We start from the raw sequence: 15,169 nt of genomic DNA on the forward strand, positions 1-15,169 counted from the left end.
GTAGCATACCAAGTCCAGCAACTGGATTTTGTTTTAGTGTCTGATGACGAGGCGACTCACATTGTTCGGTGAGGTTAAAAATGCAGAAAAAAATCTGTACCATACCAAGTCCAGCATTTTGATATTGTTTCAAATTCTGATAACAAGGCGACTCTGATAGTGGGGTGATAAAAAAGGAAAAATAAACATCAGTAGCATACCAAGTCCAGCAACCTGATATTGTTTCAGTGTCTGATAACAAGGCACCATACCAAGTCCAGCAATTTGATATTGTATTAGTGTCTGATAACAAGGCGACTCTCATTGTTGGGTGAAATTAAAAATGCAGAAAAATCAGTACAATATCATGTCCAGCAAAATGATATTTTTTCAAATTCTAATAACACGTCGATTCTGATTGTGGATGACAAAAAAGGAAAAGAAATATCATTACCATACCAAGTCCAGCAAATAGATACTGTTTCAAGTTCTAATAACACGGCGACTCTGATAGTTGGGTGACAAAATAGGAAAATAATTATCAGTAGCATACCAAGTCCAGGAACTTGATATTGTTTTAGTGTCTGATAGCAAACAACTCTCATTGTTCGGTGAGATCAAAAATGCAGAAAAAAATCAGTACCATACCAAGACAAGCAACTTGATATTGTTTCAAATTCTAATAACACGGCGAATATGATAGTGGGGTGACAAAAAAGGAAAAGAAATATCAGTACCATACCAAGTCCAGCAACTAGATATTATTTCATGTTCTAATAACACGGCGACTCTAATAGTGGGGTGACCAAATTGGAAAATAAATATCAGTAGCATACCAAGTCCAGCAAATAGATTTTGTTTTAGTGTCTGATGACGAGGCGACTCTCATTGTTCGGTGAGGTTAAAAATGCAAAAACAAATCAGTACCATACCAAGTCCAGCAACTTGATATTGTTTTAAATTCTAATATTACAGCCACTCTGATAGTGGTGTGATAAAAAAGGAAAAGAAACATCAGTAGCGAACCAAGTCCAGCAACTTGATATTGTTTCAGTTTCTGATAACACGGCTAATCTGATAGTGGGGTGACAAAAAAGGAAAAGAAATATCAGAACTATACCATTTCCAGCAACTAGACATTTTTTCAAGTTCTAATAACACGGCGACTCTGATAGTGGGGTGACATAAAAGGAAAATAAATATCAGTAGCATACCAAGTCCAGCAAATGGATTTTGTTTTAGTGTCTGATGACGAGGCGACTCCAATTGTTCGGTGATGTTAAAAATGCAGAAAACAATCAGTACCATACCAAGTCCAGCAACTTGATATTGTTTCAAATTCTAATAACACGACTAATCTGATAGTGGGATGACAATAAAGGAAAAGAAATATCAGTACTATACCAATTCCAGCAACTAGACATTTTTTCAAGTTCTAATAACACGGCGACTCTGATAGTGTGGTGACATAAAAGGAAAATAAATATCAGTAGCATACCAATTCCAGCAAATGGATTTTGTTTTAGTGTCTGATGACGAGGCGACTCCAATTGTTCGGTGAGGTTAAAAATGCAGAAAAAAATCAGTACCATACCAAGTCCAGCAACTTGATATTGTTTCAAATTCTAATAACATAGCGACTCTGATAGTAGGGTTATAAAAAAGAAAAGAAACAGAAGTAGCATACCAAGTCGAGCAACTTGATATTATTTCAGTGTCTGATAACAAGGCACCATAGCAAGTCCAGCAACTTGATATTGTTTTAGTGTCTAATATCAAGCCGACTCTCATTGTTCGGTGAGGTAAAAAAAGCAGAAAAAAATCAGTACTCTACCAACTCCAGCAATTTGATATTGTTTCAGATTCTAATAACACAGCGAATCTGATAATGGGGTGACAGAAAAGGAAAAGAAATATCAGTACCATTCCAAGTCCAGCAACTAGATATTGTTTTAATTTCTAATAACACGGCGACTCTGATAGTGGGGTGACAAAAAAGGAAAATAAATATCTAGCATACCAAGTCCAGCAACTGGATTTTGTTTAATTGTCTGATAGCATGGCGACTCTCATTGTTCGGTGATGTTAAAAATGCAGAAAAAATTCAGTACCATACCAAGTCCAGCAACTTGATATTGTTTCAAATTCTAATAACACCGCGACTCTGATGGTGGTTGATAAATAAGGAAAAGAAACATCAGTAGCATACCAAGTCCAGCAACTGGATATTGTTTTAGTGTCTGATAACAAGACGACTCTCATTGTTCGGTGATGTTAAAAATGCAGAAAAAAATCAGTACCATACCAAGTCCAGCAGCTTGATATGGTTTTGAATTCTAATAACACGGCGAATCTGATGGTGGGGTGACAAAAAAGGAAAAGAAATATCAGTACCATACCGAGTCTAGCAACTAGATATTTTTTCAAATTTCATAACTTGGCGACTCTGATAGTGGGGTGATAAAGAAAAGAAAAGAAACACCTGTAGCATACCAAGTCCAGCAACTTGATATTGTTTCAGTGTTTGATAACAAGGCACCATAGCAAGTCCAGCAACTTGATATTGTTTTAGTGTCTAATATCAAGCCGACTCTCATTGTTCGGTGAGGTAAAAAAAGCAGAAAAAAATCAGTACTCTACCAAGTCCAGCAAATTGATATTGTTTTAGTGTCTGATAACAAGGCGACTCTGATTTTGCGGTGAGGTTAAAAATGCAGAAAGAAATCAGTACCATACCAAGTCCAGCAACTTGATATTGTTTCAAATTCTAATAACACCGCGAATCTGATATTCGGGTGACAAAAAAGGAAAAGAAATATCAGTACTGTACCAAGTCCAGCAACTAGATGTTTTTTCAAATTTAAAAACACGGCTAACCTGATAGTGGAGTGACAAAAAAGGAAAATAAATTTCAGTAGCATACCAACTCCAGCAACTGGATTTTGTTTTAGTGTCTGATGACGAGGCGACTCTCATTGTTCGGTGAGGTTAAAAATGCAGAAAAAAATCAGTATCATACCAAGTCCAGCATTTTGATATTGTTTCAAATTCTATTAACAAGGCGACTCTGATAGTGGGGTGATAAAAAAGGAAAAATAAACATCAGTAGCATACCAAATCCAGCAACCTGATATTGTTTCAGTGTCTGATAACAAGGCACCATACCAAGTCCAGCAATTTGATATTGTATTAGTATCTGATAACAAGGCGACTCTCATTGTTGGGTGAAATTAAAAATGCAGAAAAATCGGTACAATATCTTGTCCAGCAAATTGATATTGTTTCAAATTCTAATAACACGTCGATTCTGATTGTGGATGACAAAAAAGGAAAAGAAATATCAGTACCATACCAAGTCCAGCAAATAGATATTGTTTCAAGTTCTAATAAAACGGCGAATCTGATAGTGGGTTGACAAAATAGGAAAATAATTATCAGTAGCATACCAAGTCCAGGAACTTGATATTGTTTTAGTGTCTGATAGCAAACGACTCTCATTGTTCGGTGAGGTCAAAAATGCAGAAAAAAATCAGTACCATACCAAGTCCAGCAACTTGATATTGTTTCAAATTCTAATAACACGGCGAATATGATAGTGGGGTGACAAAAAAGGAAAAAAAATATCAGTACCATACCAAGTCCAGCAACTAGATATTATTTCAAGTTCTAATAACACGGCGACATTGATAGTGGGGTGATAAAATTGGAAAATAAATATCAGTAGCATACCAAGTCCAGCAAATAGATTTTGTTTTAGTGTCTGATGACGAGGCGACTCTCATTGTTCGGTGAGGTTAAAAATGCAAAAACAAATGAGTACCATACCAAGTCCAGCAACTTGATATTGCTTCAAATTCTAATAACACAGCGACTCTGATAGTGGGGTGACAAAAAGGAAAAGAAACATCAGTAGCGAACCAAGTCCAGCAACTTGATTTTTTTTCAGTGTCTGATAACATGGCACCATACCAAGTCCGGCAACATATTATTGTTTTAGTGTCTGATAACAAGACGACTCTCATTGTTCGGTGAGGTTAAAAATGCAGAAAAAAATCAGTACCATACCAAGTCCAACAACTTGATATTGTTTCAAATTCTAATAACACGGCTAATCTGATAGTGGGGTGACAAAAAAGGAAAAGAAATATCAGTACTATACCAAGTCCGGCAACTAGATATTTTTTCAAGTTCTAATAACACGGCGACTCTGATAGTGGGGTGACATAAAAGGAAAATAAATATCAGTAGCATACCAAGTCCAGCAAATGGATTTTGTTTTAGTGTCTGATGACGAGGCGATTCTCATTGTTCGGTGAGGTTAAAAATGCAGAAAAAATCAGTACCATACCAAGTCCAGCAACTTGATATTGTTTCAAATTCTAATAACATAGCGACTCTGATAGTAGGGTTATAAAAAAGAAAAGAAACAGCAGTAGCATACCAAGTCGAGCAACTTGATATTATTTCAGTGTCTGATAACAAGGCACCATAACAAGTCCAGCAACTTGATATTGTTTTAGTGTCTAATATCAAGCCGACTCTCATTGTTCGGTGAGGTAAAAAAAAGCAGAAAAAGATCAGTACCCTACCAAGTCCAGCAATTTGATATTGTTTCAGATTCTAATAACACGGCGAATCTGATAATGGGGTGACAGAAAAGAGAAAGAAATATCAGTACCATTCCAAGTCCAGCAACTAGATATTGTTTTAATTTCTAATAACACGGCGACTCTGATATTGGGGTGACAAAAAAGGAAAATAAATATCTAGCATACCAAGTCCAGCAACTGGATTTTGTTTTATTGTCTGATAGCAAGGCGACTCTCATTGTTCGGTGATAGTAAAAATGCAGAAAAAAATCAGTACCATACCAAGTCCAGCAACTTGATATTGTTTCAAATTCTAATAACACAGCGACTCTGATAGTGGGTTGATAAATCAGGAAAAGAAACATCAATAGCATACCAAGTCCAGCAACTTGATATTGTTTTAGTGTCTGATAACAAGACGACTCTCATTGTTCGGTGATGTTAAAAATGCAGAAAAAAATCAGTACCATACCAAGTCCAGCAACTTGATATGGTTTTGAATTCTATTAACACGGCAAATCTGATGGTGGGGTGAAAAAAAAGGAAAAGAAATATCAGTACCATACCGAGTCTAGCAACTATATATTTTTTCAAATTTCATAACTTGGCGACTCTGATAGTGGGGTGATAAAAAAGGAAAAGAAACACCTGTAGCATACGAAGTTCAGCAACTTAATATTCTTTTAGTGTCTGATAGCAGGGCGACTCTCATTGTTCGTTGAGGTTAAAAATGCAGAAAAAATCTGTACCATACCAAGTCCAGCAACTTGATATTGTTTCAAATTCTAATAACACGGCGAATCTGATAGTGGATTGACAAAAAACGAAAAACATCATTACCATACAAAGTCCAGCAACTTGATATTGTTTCAAATTCTAATAACATGGCGACTCTGATAATGGGGTGATAAAAAGGAAAAGAAATATCAGTACCATACCAAGTCCAGCAACTAGATACTGTTTTAATTTCTAATAACACGGCGACTCTGATAGTGGTTTGATAAATAAGGAAAAGAAACATCAGTAGCATACCAATTCCATTAACTTGATATTGTTTTAGTGTCTGATAACAAGACGACTCTCATTGTTCGGTGATGTTAAAAATGCAGAAAAAAATCAGTACTATACCAAGTCCAGCAACTTGATATTGTTTCAAATTCTAATAACACGTCGAATCTGATGGTGGGGTAACAAAAAAGGAAAAGAAATATCAGTACCATATCAAGTCTAGCAACTAGATTTTTTTTTCAAATTTAAAAACTTGGCGACTCTGATAGTGGGCTGATAAAAAAGGAAAAGAAACACCTGTAGCATACCAAGTCCAGCAATTTGATATTTTTGCAGTGTCTGATACCAAGGCACCATACCAAGTTCAGCAACTTGATATTGTTTTAGTGTCTGATAGCAAGGCGACTCTCATTGTTCTTTGAGGTTAAAAATGCAGAAACAATCTGTACCATACCAAGTCCAGCAACTAGATACTGTTTTAATTTCTAATAACACGGCGACTCTGATAGTGGGGTGACAAAAAAGGGAAAAAACATCATTACCATATCAAGTCCAGCAACTTGATATTGTTTCAAAATCTAATAGCATGGCGACTCTGATAGTAGGTTGATAAAAAAGGAAAAGAAACATCAGTAGCATACCAAGTCGAGCAACTTGATATTATTTCAGTGTCTGATAACAAGGCACCATAACAAGTCCAGCAACTTGATATTGTTTTAGTGTCTAATATCAAGCCGACTCTCTTTGTTCGGTGAGGTTAAAAATGCAGAAAAAAATCAGTCACATATCAAGTCCAGCAACTTGATATTGTTTCAAATTCTAATAACATGGCGAATCTGATAGTGGGGTGACAGAAAAGGAAAAGAAATATCAGTACCATACCATGTCCAGCAACTAGATATTGTTTTAATTTCTAATAACACGGCGACTCTGATAGTGGGGTGACAAAAAAGGGAAAAAACATCATTACCATACCAAGTTCAGCAACTTGATAATTTTTCAAATTCTAATAACATAGCGACTCTGATAGTGGGTTGATAAAAAAGGAAAAGAGACATCAGTAGCATACCAAGTCCAGCAATTTGATATTGTTTCAGTGTCTGATAGCAAGGCACAATACCATGTTCAGCAACTTGATATTGTTTTAGTGTCTAATATCAAGTCGAATCTCTTTGTTCGGTGAGGTTAAAAATGCAGGAAAAAATCAGTCACATATCAAGTCCAGCAACTTGATATTGTTGCCAATTTTAATAACATGGCGAATCTGATAGTGGGGTGACAGAAAAGGAAAAGAAATATCAGTGCCATACCAAGTCCAGCAACTAGATATTGTTTTAATTTCTAATAACGCGGCGACTCTGATAGTGGGTTGATAAAAAAGGAAAAGAGACATCAGTAGCATACCAAGTCCAGCAACTTGATATTGTTTTAGTGTCTGATAACAAGACGACTCTCATTGTTCACTGAAGTTAAAAATGCAAAAAAAATCAATACCATACCAAGTCCAACAACTTGATATGGTTTCGAATTCTAATAACTTGGCGAATCTGATGGTGGGTTGACAAAAAAGGAAAAGAATTATCTGTAGCATACCAAGTCCAGCAATTTGATATTATTTCAGTGTCTGATAACAAGGCACCATAACAAGTCCAGCAACTTGATATTGTTTTAGTGTCTAATATCAAGCCGACTCTCTTTGTTCGGTGAGGTTAAAAATGCAGAAAAAAATCAGTCACATATCAAGTCCAGCAACTTGATATTGTTTCAAATTCTAATAACATGGCGAATCTGATAGTGGGGTGACAGAAAAGGAAAAGAAATATCAGTACCATACCAAGTCTAGCAACTAGATATTGTTTTAATTTCTAATAACACGGCGACTCTGATAGTGGGGTGACAAAAAAGGAAAATGAATATCTAGCATACCAAGTCCAGCAACTGGATTTTGTTTTATTGTCTGATAACGAGGCGACTCTCATTGTTCGTTGAGTTTTAAAATTCCGAAAAAATCAGTACCATACCAAGTTCAGCAACTTGATATTTTTTCAAATTCTAATAACATAGCGACTCTGATAGTGGGTTGATAAAAAAGGAAAAGAGATATCAGTAGTATACCAAGTCCAGCAACTTGATATTGTTTTAGTGTCTGATAACAAGACGACTCTCATTGTTCGCTGAAGTTAAAAATGCAAAAAAAATTCAGTACCATACCAAGTCCAACAACTTGATATGGTTTCGAATTCTAATAACATGGCGAATCTGATGGTGGGGTGACAAAAAAGGAAAAGAAACATCTGTAGCATAAAAGTCCGGCAATTTGATATTGCTTCAGTGTCTGATAACAAGGCACAATACCATGTTCAGCAACTTCATATTGTTTTAGTGTCTGATAGCAAGGCGACTCTCATTGTTCGATGAGGTTAAAAATGCAGAAAAACATCAGTACCATACCAAGTCCAGCAACTAGATATTGTTTTAATTTCTAATAACACGGCGACTCTGATAGTGGGGTGACAAAAAAGGAGAAAAATATCAGTAGCATACCAAATTTAGCAACTTGATACTGTTTCAGATCCTAATAACACGGCGAATCGGATAGTGGGGTGACAAAAAAGAAAAAAAAACATCAGTACCATACCAAGTCCAGCAATTAGATATTGTTTTAATTTCTAATAACACGACGACTCTGATAGTGGATTGATAAAAAAAGAAAAGAAACATCAGTAGCATACCAAGTCCAGCAACTTGATATTGTTTCAAATTCTATTAACACGGCGAATCTGATAGTGGGGTGACAAAAAAGAAAAAAAACATCAGTACAATACCAAGTCCGGCAACTAGATTTTGTTTTAATTTCTAATCACACGGCGACTCTGACAGTGGGGTGACAAAAAAGGAAAATAAATATCAGTAGCATACCAAATCCAGCAACTTGATATTGTTTCAAATTCTAATAACATAGCGACTCTGATAGTGGGTTGATATAAAAGGAAAAGAAACATCAGTAGCATACCAAGTCCAGCAACTTGATATTGTTTCAGTTTCTGATAACAAGGCACCATACCAAGTCCAGCAACTTGATATTGTTTTAGTGTCTGATAAAAAGGCGACTCTCATTGTTCGGTGATGTTGAAAACGCAGAAAAACATCAGTACCATACCAAATCCAGCAACTGGATATTGTTTCAAATTCTAATACCATAGCGACTCTGATAGTGGGGTGACAAAAAAGGAAAGAAAATCAGTTGCATACCAAGTCCAGCAAATGGATTTTTTTAGTGTCTGATGACGAGGCGACTGTCATGGTTCGGTGAGGTCAAAGACGCAGAAAAACATCAGTATCATACCAAGTCCAGCAACTCGATATTATTTTAATTTCTAATAACACGGCGACTCTGATAGTGGGGTGACAAAAAAGGAGAAAAATATCAGTAGCCTAACAAATCCAGCAACTTGATACTGTTTCAGGTTCTAATAACACGGCGAATCTGATAGTGGGATGACAAAAAAGAAAAAAAAACATCAGTATCATACCAAGTCCAGAAACTAGATATTGTTTTAATTTCTATTAACACGGCGAATCTGATAGTGGGGTGACAAAAAAGAAAAAAACATCAGTACCATACCAAGTCCAGCAACTAGATATTGTTTTAATTTCTAATAACGCGGCGACTCTGACAGTGGGGTGACAAAAAAGGAAAATAAATATCAGTAGCATACCAAATCCAGCAACTCGATATTGTTTCAAATTCTAATAACATAGCGACTCTGATAGTGGGTTGATAAAAAAGGAAAAGAAACATCAGTAGCATACCAAGTCCAGCAACTTGATATTGTTTCAGTTTCTGATAACAAGGCACCATACCAAGTCCAGCAACTTGATATTGCTTTAGTGTCTGATAACAAGGCGACTCTCATTGTTCGGTGATGTTAAAAACGCAGAAAAACATCAGTACCATACCAAATCCAGCAACTGGATATTGTTTCAAATTCTAATAACAAAGCGACTCTGATAGTGGGGTGACAAAAAAGAAAAAAATTATCAGTAGCATACCAAGTCCAGCAAATGGATTTTTTTTAGTGTCTGATGACGAGGCGACTCTCATTGTTCGGTGACGTTAAAAACGCAGAAAAACATCGGTACCATACCAAATCCAGCAACTGGATATTGTTTCAAATTCTAATAACATAGCGACTCTGATAGTGGGGTGACAAAAAAGGAAAATAAATATCCGTAGCATACCAAATCCAGCAACTGGATATTGTTTCAAATTCTAATAACACAGCGACTCTGATAGTGGGTTGATAAAAAAGGAAAAGGAACATCAGTAGCATACCAAGTCCAGCAACTTGATATTGTTTCAGTGTCTGATAACAAGCCACCATACAAAGTCCAGCAACTTGATATAGTTTTAGTGTCTGATAACAAGGCGACTCTCATTGTTCGGTGATGTTAAAAATGCAGAAAAAAAAACAGTACCATACCAAGTCCAGCAACTTGATATTGTTTCAAATTCTATTTACACGGCGAATCTGATAGCGGGCTGAAAAAAAAAGGAAAAAAACATCATTACCATACCATGTCCAGCAACTTGATAATGTTTCAAATTCTAATAACATGGCGGCTCTGATAGTGGGGTGATAAAAAAGGAAAAGAAACATCAGTAGCATATCAAGTCCAACAACTTGATTTTTTTCCAGTGTCTGATAACAAGGCACCATACCAAGTCCAGAAACTTGATATTGTTTCAAATTCCAATAACACGGCAAATCTGATAGTGGGGTGACAAAAAAAGAAATATCAGTACCATACCAAGTCCAGCAACTAGATATTATTTCAAATTTAAAAACATGGCGACTCTGATCGTGGAGTGACAAAAAAGGAAAATAAACAATAGTAGCAAACCAAATCCAGCAACTGGATTTTGTTTTTAGTGTCTGATGACGAGGCAACTCTCATTGTTCGGTGAGACTAAAAATGCAGAACAAAATCAGTACGATACCAAATCCAGCGACTTGATATTGTTTCATATTCTAATAACATGATGACTCTGATAGTGAGGTGATAAAAAAAGAAAAAAACATCAGTAGCATACCAAGTCCAGCAACTTGATATTGTTTCAGTGTCTGATAACAAGGCACCATACCAAGTTCAGCAACTTGATATTGTTTCAAATTCTAATAACACGGCGAAACAGATAGTAGGGTGACAAAAAGGAAAAGAAATATCAGTACCATACCAAGTCCAGCAGCTAGATATGGTTTCAAGTTCTAATAACACGGCGACTCTGATAGTGGGGTGACAAAAAAAGAAAATAAATATCAGTAGCATACCAAATCCAGCAACTTGATATTGTTTCAAATTCTAATAACATAGCGACTCTGATAGTGGGTTGATATAAAAGGAAAAGAAACATCAGTAGCATACCAAGTCAAGCAACTTGATATTGTTTCAGTGTCTGATAACAAGGCACGATACCAAGTCCAGCAACTTGTTATTGTTTTATTGTCTGATAACAAGGCGACTCTCATTGTTCGGTGGAGTTAAAAATGCAGAAAAAAATCAGTACCATACCAGGCCCAGCAACCTGATATTGTTTCAAATTCGAATAACATGGCGACTCTGATAGTGGGATGATAAAAATGAAAACGAAACATCAGTAGCGCAACAAGTCTAGCAACTTAAATTTCTTTCAGTGTCTGATAACAAAGCACCATACCAAGTCCAGCAACTTGATATTGTTTCAAATTCTAATAACACGGCGAATCTGATAGCGGGTTGACAAAAAAGGAAAAAAACATCATTACCATACTATGTCCAGCAACTTGATAATGTTTCAAAATCTAATAACATGGTGGCTCTGATAGTGGGGTGACAAAAAAGGAAAATAAATAATAGTAGCATACAAAGCCCAGCAACTGGATTTTGTTTTTAGTGTCTGATGACGAGGCAACTCTCATTGTTCGGTGAGACTAAAAATGCAGAACAAATTCAGTACGATACCAAATCCAGCGACCCCATATTGTTTCAAATTCTAATAACATGGTGACTCTGATAGTGGGGTGATAAAAAAGGAAAAAAACATCATTAGTATACCAAGTCCAGCAACTTGATATTGTTTCAGTGTCTGATAACAAGGCACCATACTAAGTCCAGCAACTTGATATTGTTTTAGTGTCTGATAACAATGCGACTCTCCTTGTTCGGTCAGGTTAAAAATGCAGAAAGAAAACAATAGCATATCAAGTCCAGCAACTTGATATTGTTTCAAATTCTAATAACATAGCGACTCTGATAGTGGGTTGATATAAAAGGAAAAGAAACATCAGTAGCATACCAAGTCAAGCAACTTGATATTGTTTCAGTGTCTGATAACAAGGCACGATACCAAGTCCAGCAACTTGTTATTGTTTTATTGTCTGATAACAAGGCGACTCTCATTGTTCGGTGGAGTTAAAAATGCAGAAAAAAATCAGTACCATACCAGGCCCAGCAACCTGATATTGTTTCAAATTCGAATAACATGGCGACTCTGATAGTGGGATGATAAAAATGAAAACGAAACATCAGTAGCGCAACAAGTCTAGCAACTTAAATTTCTTTCAGTGTCTGATAACAAAGCACCATACCAAGTCCAGCAACTTGATATTGTTTCAAATTCTAATAACACGGCGAATCTGATAGCGGGTTGACAAAAAAGGAAAAAAACATCATTACCATACTATGTCCAGCAACTTGATAATGTTTCAAAATCTAATAACATGGTGGCTCTGATAGTGGGGTGACAAAAAAGGAAAATAAATAATAGTAGCATACAAAGCCCAGCAACTGGATTTTGTTTTTAGTGTCTGATGACGAGGCAACTCTCATTGTTCGGTGAGACTAAAAATGCAGAACAAATTCAGTACGATACCAAATCCAGCGACCCCATATTGTTTCAAATTCTAATAACATGGTGACTCTGATAGTGGGGTGATAAAAAAGGAAAAAAACATCATTAGTATACCAAGTCCAGCAACTTGATATTGTTTCAGTGTCTGATAACAAGGCACCATACTAAGTCCAGCAACTTGATATTGTTTTAGTGTCTGATAACAATGCGACTCTCCTTGTTCGGTCAGGTTAAAAATGCAGAAAGAAAACAATAGCATATCAAGTCCAGCAACTTGATATTGTTTCAAATTCTAATAACACGCCCAATCTGATAGTGGGATGACAAAAAAGGAAAAGAAATATCAGTACCATACCAAGTTCAGCAACTAGATATGGTTTCAAGTTCTAATAACACGGCGACTCTGATAGTGGGTTGACAAAAAAGGAAAATAAATATCAGTAGCATACCAAGTCCCGCAACTGGATTTTGTTTTATTGTCTGATGACGAGGCGACTCTCATTGTTCGGTGAGGTTAAAAATGCAGAAAAAATCAGTACCATACCAGGCCCAGAAACTTGATATTGTTTCAAATTCGAATAACATGGCGACTCTGATAGTGGGATGATAAAAAAGGAAAAAAAACATCAGTAGCGTACCAAGTCCAGCAACTTAAGTTTCTTTCATTGTCTGATAACCAGGCACCATACCAAGTCCAGCAACTTGATATTGTTTTAGCGTCTGATAACAAGGCGACTCTCATTGTTCGGTGAGGTTAAAATTGCAGAAAAAATCAGTACCATACCAAGTCCAGCAACTTGATATTGTTTCAAATTCTAATAACACGGCGAAACAGATAGTTGGGTGACAAAAAAGGAAAAGAAATATTAGTATCATACCAAGTCCAGCAACTAGATATGGTTTCAAGTTCTAATAACACGGCGACTCTCATAGTGGGTTGACAAGAAAGGAAAATAAATATCAGTAGCATACCAAGTCCCGCAACTGGATTTTGTTTTTAGTGTCTGATGACGAGGCAGCTCTCATTGTTCGGTGAGACTAAAAATGCAGAACAAAATCAGTACGATACCAAATCCAGCGACTTGATATTGTTTCATATTCTAATAACATGATGACTCTGATAGTGGGGTGATGAAAAAGGAAAAAACATCAGTAGCGTACCAGTAAGTCCAGTAGCGTACTAGAGTCCAGCAACTTAAAATTCTTTCAGTGTCTGATAACAAGGCACCAAACCAAGTCCAGCAACTTGATATTGTTTTAGTGTCTGATAACAAGGCGACTCTCATTGTCCGATGAGGTTAAAATAACAGAAAAAATCAGTACCATACCAAGTCCAGCAAGTTGATATTGTTTCAAATTCTAATAACACGGCGAATCTGATTGAGGGTTGACAAAAAAGAAAAAAATATCATTACCATACCAAGTCGAGCAACTTGATATTGTTTCAAATTCTAATAACATGGTGACTCTGTTATTGGGGTGATTAAAAAGGAAAAAAACATCAGTAGCATACCAAGCCCAGCAACTTGATATTGTTTCAGTGTCTGATAACAAGGCACCATACCAAGTCCAGCAGCTTGATATTGTTTCAAATATTTTAACACGGCGAATCTGATAGTGGCTTGAAAAAAAGGGAAAAATATCATTACCATATCAAGTCCAGCGAATTGATATTTATTCAAAATCTAATAACACGGCGACACTGATAGTGGGGTGACAAAAAGGAAAAGAAATATCAGTAGCATACCAATTCCATAAAACTTGATATTGTTTTAGTGTCTGATAACAAGACGACTCTCATTGTTCGGTGAGGTTAAAAATGCAGAAAAAATCTGTACCATACCAAGTCCAGCAACTTGATATTGTTTCAAATTCTAATAACACGGCGATTTTGATAGTGGGGTGACAAAAAGGAAAAGATATATCAGTAGCATACCAAGTCCATTAAGTTGATATTGTTATAGTGTCTAATAACAAGGCGACTCTCATTGTTCCGTGAGCTTAAAAATGCAGATAGAAATCAGTACCATACCATGTCTAGCAACTTGATATTGTTTCAAATTCTAATAACACGGCAACTCTGATAATAGGGTGACAAAAAAGGAAACGAAATATTAGTACCATAACAAGTCCGGCAACTTGATATTGTTTTAGTGTCTGATAACAATACGACTCGTTAAAAAAGAAACTCAGATGGCCATTCTGTTTTGGTTAGGAGAAAAAATCAATTATTGAATTTCTTTTAAATCAAAGACACGAACGCCAACAAAAAAAAACAAAAAACCCCGCAACTATCAACAATAGTAAGTTAACGCAGGAAACACAAAGCAAAAAATTACGTGTTTTTTGCAGTTTTATTAAAACACTCATCAAGATTTTTGTCAGTCCTTTTGTGAACATTGAGTCAAGCAAAATGGTCGAAATTGGTACCCGCATTCTGATCATTTAGGCTAGGGTTGTTTTCTTTTTCGCCACCAACGTTTTCTCGGGCCTCCAGACTTCTCCGCTTGAAGAAGCGGACTTCATTACCGGGGTTGTTAAGACTGACATTGGCTAACTCAAACATATGCAGCCAATTCTCTTCATACTTCAGTTTGAAAAGATCTAAGCAAAACTACTGTACAAAAACAACTCAACTTTCAGAGAAATGACAATGCAGTATTGGTTTCAAACGAAAACTAAGAAAACCTCAATATTTTAT

This window comes from Convolutriloba macropyga, chromosome 4 (genome assembly GCF_964194025.1).
Source record: "Convolutriloba macropyga chromosome 4, txConMacr16.3, whole genome shotgun sequence".
In the NCBI taxonomy this organism is placed as follows: domain Eukaryota; kingdom Metazoa; phylum Xenacoelomorpha; order Acoela; family Convolutidae; genus Convolutriloba; species Convolutriloba macropyga.